Genomic DNA, 10,647 nt, shown 5'->3' on the forward strand with positions numbered 1-10,647 from the left:
TTCGTATCGACACTATGCCAAATCTTGCACACCAGATATCAGTCGTTTTATACGTTTTCCGTCTTAGAACTTTGTTAAAAAAACCCTTGCACACAGAGGTCTTACTTGTTCGCATGCTATGAATTCCCAGTCCAATATTACCACTTTATATTTTCGCAGAAGCGAACTATGGCAAGTCTATATCTGCATGTAGTTCTCGTGTGGCTATCGGTGTGTAACATTATCGTATTCGCATTAACCGTTAATTATAGGCTATAGCATTTATTTTTATCCATCGGTATTCAAGAAATTAGAAGTGTTAAAGACCAACCAATACCTAGTAGTCTACTTCTTCCTCTCACATGAACTTGGTGCAAATAATCGTGCATACTAGTACATTAATTGAAGAATATATTTATACATCAAATACATTGTCTTAACCCTATATCTGTTACTGTCAAATTGTAACTAGATACTTGTTATTTCTCATTTCTCCATACAAAAATAAATGTATAATTACCATCATGGAAATACAAAAGATTACAGTGATTTTGTGGTGTGTCTTTAAAGTAACTTAACAACAGCCACTACTGACCTTGACATTTTATAGGGAAAAATACAAGTATATATAACTCTCAAAATATACTAAGTATTTAGAATTGAAGCTCAAATAAGAGCTGGCACTATTAGTGACAAACGCTCCCGAAGTGTGCCCAAAAATGATACAGTCGTCTGCGCAAAATATGCCAGAATAGTTTAGGTATGACTCATTTTGCGACCAGATTAAACAAGTTCTCCGAAGGTATCATTGACCTTGGGGATAGGGTCAGGGTTTTGAGCACGACACACCAGCTCATCATACGGAAGAATTGTGACGAGTAATTTCTGATGAATGGCAGAGTAATTAACCGCACAAGAAAGATACAATGTTAAGTCTAAGTGTGACTTTGACCTTGAAGCTAGGTGTTTTGGGCGTCTGTCTGACACGTCAGTTCAATATAGGGAACGTTTATGCCATGTAATTTTAAAATCTCTTAATCGATGAAAGAGTTATTGAACGGACAAGAAACACATCATGTAAACTGTTAACCTCTAAATGTGACCTTGACCTTAGAGCTAGTGGTCTGTTTGTTATGTATGACACATTTTCTCGTTATGGGGAATATTTATGCCAAGTAATTTCGAAATTCCTTGATGAATGACAAAGTTACGAACCGTACATGAAACAGACCCTATTCAACTTTGACTTGACTTCTAAGTGTAAACTTGATCTTGGAGCTGGGGCTCTGGGTCTTGAGCGTAACACATTGCCTCATTATGGTAAACATTTATGCAAAGTTGTTTCAAAATCCCTTCACGGATAACAGAGTTATATACCGGACACGAAAAGGATCCTATTAACCTATGACTTCTAACTATGACCTTGACCTTGGAGCAAGGGATCTGGGTCTTGCGCATGACACATTGTCTGATTATGGTTACCATTTATACTAAGATATTTCAAAATCCCTTCAACGATGGTAGAAATATGGGCGGACACAAAAACAGATCCTGTTAGCATTTGAACTCTAAGTCTGACCTTGACCTTGGAGCTAGGGTCTGGTTCTTGCCCATGGCACGTCGTCTCATTAAGATAAACATTTATGCTAAGTAATTTCAAAACCTCTTGATGAATGGCAAAGTTACGAACCCGACACGAAACAGAGCCTATTAACGTTTAACTTAAGTGTGACCATGAACTTGCAGCTTGGAGTTCGAGTATTGAACACGAAACGTCGTCTCATTTAGGTTAATGTTTATGCCAATTAACTATTTCAAAATTCCTTCATGGATGGCAGAGTTACAGCCCGGATAAGAATTTACAAAGTTACGGTCGGTCAGACGGACGGACAAGGCGAGTTCAATATACCCACCTTCGAGGCATAAAAATCAAAGAACATACTGTATTGTAACTAAAAAGTTTTTTGCTGAAACATCGTTAAAAGATGTAAGGATGTTATTGATAAATAAAACCTAAAATTATCAACTGCTTTGTAAAATTCTTGAAATATATATATACTTATTAACTTAATAATAAGTTAAACATAATATATAAACAAAATCTGAAAAGTAGATCACTCGGAAGCACTGATGACAAAGCTAATAGTGAATTTTGCAGACTCGATTTGTTGAGACCGCATTAGCTGTAGTTGGTTTAATTTGTACACTAGTCAGTAGTGTACATGTATTTCTGCACGGAATGTCACGGGCCAGAGGGATAGACTGGCTATATTCATCACTACAACCCGGCAAACTGTATGAAATCTAAAGTGGTAGTATATTCATGGCATGTGTTGGGGCTACGTCAAATCTTGCACACCGGGTGTGTATTGATACATACTGTTTCATATAGGGATTATGCTGTGAAAACTTATTGGCGATAGCATGTATAGTAAAGAATAACTTTCAATATTGTCATAATATAACTTGTTTATGGCGTACCGTTAGGGTCGAAAATGCCGATTTAGCTTTAAGACAATTCGATTTAGTATGACCCAGGGTCGGACATATTCCAATTAGTATGACCCTGGTTGAGAATTAGCTTAAAGCTATTTCATTTAGTACGACCCAGGGTCGGACATATCATATTTAGTATGACTCAGGTTCGGAATTAGCTTAAAGCTATTTCATATTTAGTACGACCCAGGGTCAGACATATCGGAATATGTCCGACCCAGGGTCATACTCATTGTAACTATGTCCGACCCAGGGTCGTACTAAAGATGGCTGCCGTAATTGAGGGTCATACTATTTCGGAATTAGCTTAAAGCTAATTGGAACATGTCCGACCCAGGGTCATACTAATTGGAATATGTCCGACCCAGGGTCGTACTAATTCGAATTGTCTTAAAGCTAAATGGATTTATCTTAATTCAGGGTCATACTAATTCCGAATTGTCTTAAATCTAATTTGAATATGTCTGACCCAGGGTCATACTAATTGGAATATGTCCGACCCAGGGTCGTACTAATTCGAATTGTCTTAAAGCTAAATAGATTTATCTTAATTCAGGGTCATACTAATTCCGAATTGTCTTAAAGCTAACTGGAATATGTCTGAACCAGGGTCATACTAATTGGAATATGTCTGACCCAGGGTCGTACTAATTCGAATTGTCTTAAAGCTAAATAGATTTATCTTAATTCAGGGTCATACTATTTCGGAATTAGCTTAAAGCTAATTGGAATATGTCTGACCCAGGGTCACACTAATTGGAATATGTCCGACCCAGGGTCGTACTAATTCGATTTGTCTTAAAGCTAAATAGATTTGTCTTAATTCAGGGTCGTACTAATTCGATTTAGTATCATACAAATTGAAATTGTCTGACCCAGGGTCGTACTAAATGAAATAGCTTTAAGCTAATTCTCAACCAGGGTCATACTAATTGGAATATGTCCGACCCTGGGTCGTACTAAATCGAATTGTCTTAAAGCTAAATCGGCATTTTCGACCCTAACGGTACGCCATACTTGTTTAAATCTTTTAAACATTCTGTTTTTACTGATAAAGGAAAGGAGTCAGGAAAATTCAAATGCGACAATGTTTCAGTGACAGTAATTTAATACATGTATCTACACAGCTTGAGGTAATACGAAAGACAAATGAAAACTTCTTAATTGGCTGATTTTTAACCGCAGGAGAAGAACGATGCTTGCAAATTTAATTTAATTTAATTGTGTTCTCATTCCATTTTTAGATCACTTTACATGTAAGGCTATGCTGCAAGTGATCGGTAAGAAAGATTGAATTTTAACACAATTCGAAAAAGTGTTTCTTCGAGCTAAATTGCTGCTTTTTGCAATTACTTTTGGGACTTCTCGTCGCTAACAGGCTAAGTTCAACATTAAAACTTTCTTCAAATCGGGATTCCTAGAGTTCAGTTATAAATTATGTACAATGTATTTACAAGAACTCTAGTTTAGACCTTACGTTAACAAACAATTACTTGAATGAAAGAAAACACAGGTATACTAATGATATCTTACTTTTTTCCTTCATGGACTGTTCCTGAGATAATTGGTTATCTAGTGTTTTTCACGAACTCTCTCGAGACAGTTTGCTATAAAGAGATTAACAGGACTTTCATCAGACAGTTTGATATAGTCTAACGGTACATATTTATACACTGAATCTAAATCTAAAATCTGATCGTGCATATTTTCATGGACTCTCGTGCATATTCTTCACGTAACGTTTATATTTCCTAGATGTAGCGTGTATACACTACGTTCTGACGTGATAACGTGATTTCTAGGGTCAGCGTGTATATATACTTCATAAACTGATTTCTAGAGGCATCGTGAATATCCTTGCGTCATAACTTGTTTTCTGGAGTCAGCATTTATATCCTTCACGTACGGATGTGATAACGTATTTTATAGAGAGAGCTTGTATATCCTTCGCGTACTGATGTGATAACGTGTTTTCTAGAGTCAGCGTGTACATCCTTCACGTACTGACGTGATAACGTGTTTTCTAGAGTCAGCGTGTATATCCTTCAAGTACTGACGTGATAACGTGTTTTCTAGAGTCAGCGTGTATATCCTGCACGTACTGACGTGATAACGTGTTTTCTAGAGTCAGCGTGTATATCATGCACGTACTGACGTGATAACGTGTTTTCTAGAGTCAGCGTTTATATCCTGCACGTACTGACGTGATAACGTGTTTTCTAGAGTCAGCGTGTATATCCTGCACGTACTGACGTGATAACGTGTTTTCTAGAGTCAGCGTGTATATCCTTCAAGTACTGACGTGATAACGTGTTTTCTAGAGTCAGCGTTTATATCCTGCACGTACTGACGTGATAACGTGTTTCTAGAGTCAGCGTGTATATCCTTCAAGTACTGACGTGATAATGTGTTTTCTAGAGTCAGCGTGTACATCCTTCACGTACTGACGTGATAACGTGTTTTCTAGAGTCAGCGTGTATATCCTTCAAGTACTGACGTGATAACGTGTTTTCTAGAGTCAGCGTGTATATCCTGCACGTACTGACGTGATAACGTGTTTTCTAGAGTCAGCGTGTATATCCTGCACGTACTGACGTGATAATGTGTTTTCTAGAGTCAGCGTGTATATCCTGCACGTACTGACGTGATAACGTGTTTTCTAGAGTCAGCTTGTATATCCTTCAAGTACTGACGTGATAATGTGTTTTCTAGAGTCAGCGTGTATATCATGCACGTACTGACGTGATAACGTGTTTTCTAGAGTCAGCGTGTATATCCTTCAAGTACTGACGTGATAACGTGTTTTCTAGAGTCAGCGTGTATATCCTTCAAGTACTGACGTGATAACGTGTTTTCTAGAGTCAGCGTTTATATCCTGCACGTACTGACGTGATAACGTGTTTTCTAGAGTCAGCGTGTATATCATGCACGTACTGACGTGATAACGTGTTTTCTAGAGTCAGCGTGTATATCCTTCAAGTACTGACGTGATAACGTGTTTTCTAGAGTCAGCGTTTATATCCTGCACGTACTGACGTGATAACGTGTTTTCTAGAGTCAGCGTGTATATCCTGCACGTACTGACGTGATAACGTGTTTTCTAGAGTCAGCGTGTATATCCTTCAAGTACTGACGTGATAACGTGTTTTCTAGAGTCAGCGTTTATATCCTGCACGTACTGACGTGATCACGTGTTTTCTAGAGTCAGCGTGTATATCCTGCACGTACTGACGTGATAACGTGTTTTCTAGAGTCAGCGTTTATATCCTGCACGTACTGACGTGATAACGTGTTTCTAGAGTCAGCGTTTATATCCTGCATGTACTGACGTGATAACGTGTTTTCTAGAGTCAGCGTGTATATCTTGCACGTACTTACGTGATGACGTGTTTTCTAGAGTCAGCGAGCCCGCCCGCTTAGCTCAGTAGGTAAGAGCGTTGGTCTACGGATCTCGGGGTCGCGAGTCCGATCCTCGGGCGGGGCGTATGTTCTCCGTGACTATTTGATAAACGACATTGTGTCTGAAATCATTAGTTCTCCACCTCTGATTAATGTGGGGAAGTTGGCAGTTACTTGCGGAGATCAGGTTTGTACTGGTACAGAATCCAGGAATACTGGTTAGGTTATCTGCCCGCCGTTACATGACTGAAATACTGTTGAAAAACGGCGTTAAACCCAAAACAAACAAATCTAGAGTCAGCGTATATATCATGCACGTACTGACGTGATAACGTGTTTTCCAGAGTCAGCGTGTATATACTGCACGTACTGTGTGTTTATACTATAAATACTGACGTGAAAACGTGTTTTCTAGAGTCAGCGTGTATATCCTGCACGTACTGTGTGTTTATACTATAAGTACTGACGTGATAACGTGTTTTCTAGAGTCAGTGTGTATATCCTACACGTACTGACGTGAAAACGTTGTTTTCCAGAGTCAGCGTGTATGTCCTACACGTACTGACGTGATAATGTGTTTTCTACAGTCAGCGTGTATATCCTATACGTACTGACGTGAAAACGTATTATCAAGTAGCAAAATGTCTAAACTATAAGTACTGACGTGAGAGCGTATTTTCCAGAAGCAGTGTCTAACTACAGTCTCCTATAGATGCACAGACCTAAGTACTCGAGATCTAGTTTACATGCCTTACGTACTCTAACAGAAACGAGTTGACTATAGTCTCAGGGTATATATACCTTACGTACTCTTTCAAAGTTGACATACTTACCGTATTCTAGTGGTGATGACTTCACTCATATAAGGTCAGGGTGTACATATTAGGTATTCTAGTGGTGACGACTTCCTTACTACCAATAAAAGGTCAGGTTGTACATATCACGTATTCTAGTGGTGATGACTTCTCAACTGTGGGGTCAGGGTGTACATATCACGTTTTCTAGTGGTGACGACTTTTCAACTGTTTGGTCAGGGTGTACATATCACGTATTCTAGTGGTGATGACTTCCCTACTGTAAGGTCAGGGTGTATATATCACTTCCCTACTGTAAGGTCAGTGTATACATATCACCGTATTCTAGTGGTGATGACTTCCCTACTATAAGGTCAGGGTGTACATATCACGTATTCTAGTGATGATGACTTCCTTACTATAAGGTCAGGGTGAACATATCACGTATTTTAGTGGTGATGACTTCCCTACTATAAGGTCAGGGTGCACATATCACGTATTCTAGTGGTGATGACTTCCCTACTATAAGGTCAGGGTGAACATATCACGTATTTTAGTGGTGATGACTTCCCTACTATAAGGTCAGGGTGAACATATCACGTAATCTAGTGGTGATGACTTCCCTACTAATAAAGTCAGGGTGAACATATCACGTATTCTAGTGGTGATGATTTCCCTACTATAAGGTCAGGGTGTACATATCACGTATTCTAGTGGTGATGATTTCCCTACTATAAGGTCAGGGTGTACATATCACGTATTCTAGTGGTGATGACTTCCACTATAGTAGTGACACCAGTAGGTATGTATACATATCACCGTATTCTAGTGGTGATGACTTTCCTACTATAAGGCCAGGGTGTACATATCACGTATTCTAGTGGTGATGATTTCCTACTAAGGTCAGGGTGACATATCTTTCAGTAAGTCAGTGTGAACATATCACGTATTCTAGTGGTGATGATTCCTACTATAAGGTCAGGGTGTACATTAGTATTATACGGTGAACTTCCCTACTGTAAGGTCAGGTGACATATCACGTATTCTAGATGGTGATGGTTTCCCTACTATAAGGTCAGGGTGAACATATCAAGTATTCTAGTGGTGATGATTTCCTTACTATAAGGCCAGGGTGTACATATCACTTCCCTACTGTAAGGTCAGGGTGCACATATCACGTATTCTAATGGTGATGATTTCCCTACTATAAGGTCAGGGTGTACATATCACGTATTCTAGTGGTGATGATTTCCCTACTATAAGGTCAGGGTGCACATATCACGTATTTTAGTGGTGATGACTTCCCTACTATAAGGTCAGGGTGCACATATCACGTATTCTAGTGGTGATGACTTCCCTACTATAAGGTCAGGGTGAACATATCACGTATTTTAGTGGTAATGATTTCCCTGCTATAAGGTCAGGGTGAACATATCACGTAATCTAGTGGTGATGACTTCCCTACTAATAAGGTCAGGGTGCACATATCACGTATTCTTGTGGTGATGACTTCCCTACTATAAGGTTAGGGTGTACATATCACGTATTCTAGTGGTGATGATTTCCCTACTATAAGGCCAGGGTGTACATATCACGTAATCTAGTGGTGACGACTTCCCCTACTATAAGGACAGGGTGAACATATCACGTATTCTAGTGGTGACGATTTCCCTACTATAAGGTCAGGGTGCACATATCACGTACTCTAGTGGTGATGATTTCCCTACTATAAGGTCGGGGTGAACATACCACGTATTCTAGTGGTGATGATTTCCTTACTGTAAGGCCAGGGTGTACATATCACTTCCCTACTGTAAGGTCAGTGTATACATATCACGTATTTTAGTGGTGATGATTTCCCTACTATAAGGTCAGGGTGAACATATCACGTATTTTAGTGGTGATGACTTCCCTACTATAAGGTCAGGGTGTACATATCGCGTATTCTAGTGGTGAAGATTTCCCTACTATAAGGTCAGGGTGTACATATCACGTATTCTAGTGGTGACGACTTCCCTATTATAAGGTCAGGGTGTACATATCACTTACAGCGGTAAGTTTTGGTTATAGGCTCAGAAAAGGTATGAAAATATTATCAATTTTAATTGTTTCAAGGTACTCCCTTTTTTGAAAAAAAAAAAACGTAAGCTGTTTTGTTTAACGATATGTTAGAAAATAATTTTCATCAATATCACTGTCATTTCCATTGTAATTTTCCTACTCCTCGTCAACACCTTTGTCATTTTCCATCATCACCATCATCACTATCTTATTATACCTCGTCTTCTTTACCTCCACCATAAAAATGCTTCATATTTTATTTTCCATGGACATACATCGGCACGACCTGAAGACAACAACAAAAGTATCTCGTGTAACTTTATTTAGATTAACAATATAATAATAATATATTTTTTTAACGTCGCACCGACACATGATAGGTCATATGGCGACTTCCCAGCGTTAATGGTGGAGGAAGACCCCAGGTGCCCCTCCGTGCATTATTTCATCACGAGCGGACACCTGGGTAGAACCACCGACTTTCCGTAAGCCAGCTGGATAATAATAATAATAATAATAATAATAATAATAATAAGTAGTAGTAGTAACGTAACCTTTTGATTTTGAAATTATAGTCCCCTTTTATATCTTCATATTCATTAATATTAGTAAGTTAAACAATGACATTACTTCCAGTACTGAGGAGGTACTGTCTATTCCATTTAAAGACAACATATTAGGTAACGTACATATTAATTAGATGAAACAATTCTTTCATTTATATATAATTCAATCATTTTGTAACAGGTCATACGGGTATAATATAAAGTTCTCAAGGAAAGACGTCAAGGGCAGTTATAACAAGAGCTGTCACAGGGGACAGCGCGCTCGACAATTTCGATGCTGGATAGTGAAACTGGGCACATTTGAGGAAACTCTAGCTGTCACTGGAGTGTTTAATGACTCCAATGGTGGATGAAGATATCGCACAATACTAGTAGTTGAGTATGTGTCAAAAATATTAAGTAATAAGAGAGGTACAGATAAAGTGTATCAAAACACTACATAAGTATAATTCTAAGCAAAAAGGGGGGATAATTCATAAAATATTGGTGCAGAGTTATGCACCTTGTGTCATATGATGTGGGTGATGACGTGGAACAACTACTTCAAGTTTGAATCAAGTCCATTTCGTAATAACTGAGATATAGTGAAAATGCATCATATTAACCTTAAATTCTAAGTAAAAGGGAGCATAATTCATGAAAAGATGGCGCCAGGGTTGTGCACCTTGTGTATTTAAAGATATTTCAGTTTAGTCTGAATCAAGTCATTCAGGCAAGTCATTCAGGCATATTAACTTGTAAAATTGATACAAAAACAAGTGTTATAGGTTGTGCAAAATAACCATATCATGCGAATTTCGTAAAATCATACGTTTTGGAGAGAGGACATATAATGCAAATTTTGATTTACAATTTCTCAAATTTGACTCTAACACTTTGATGTTTTAATATTATAAATAAATATGTACTTTTCAAAAATAATTTCAAACCAAATGTATTGTAATAGAACGACCCTATGAAAAAAAATCAATATGTATATGTATAACAGAACATTTTGAAAAAAAGGCCCTTAACCTAAACTATGATTATTACTATCATCCTCACCGTGCTCGCCTTTAACAATGTTGGTCGTTCATTTATTTTTTTAAATTATCCTTTCACGTGAAGCGCTTTAGGGTCTTTACCAAAGCTATGTTTAAGCTAATTTCTCAGTTGTGCCAGTAATGTGGAATAAATAAGCGAAATCACATAGCACCTGAATTTATATTTGAAACTGTGTAACTTATTTCATTTATGTTTAATCTTGCTACGTTCGTGTTTCAAAAAATAATGCAACAATATAGCTTCAGCCAATTTTTAAATATAGCTTAGCCTATTAACCATTTATGACCTTCAAACTTCGAAAATGTCGA

Source organism: Mercenaria mercenaria, chromosome 19, assembly GCF_021730395.1.
Source record: "Mercenaria mercenaria strain notata chromosome 19, MADL_Memer_1, whole genome shotgun sequence".
Taxonomy (NCBI): domain Eukaryota; kingdom Metazoa; phylum Mollusca; class Bivalvia; order Venerida; family Veneridae; genus Mercenaria; species Mercenaria mercenaria.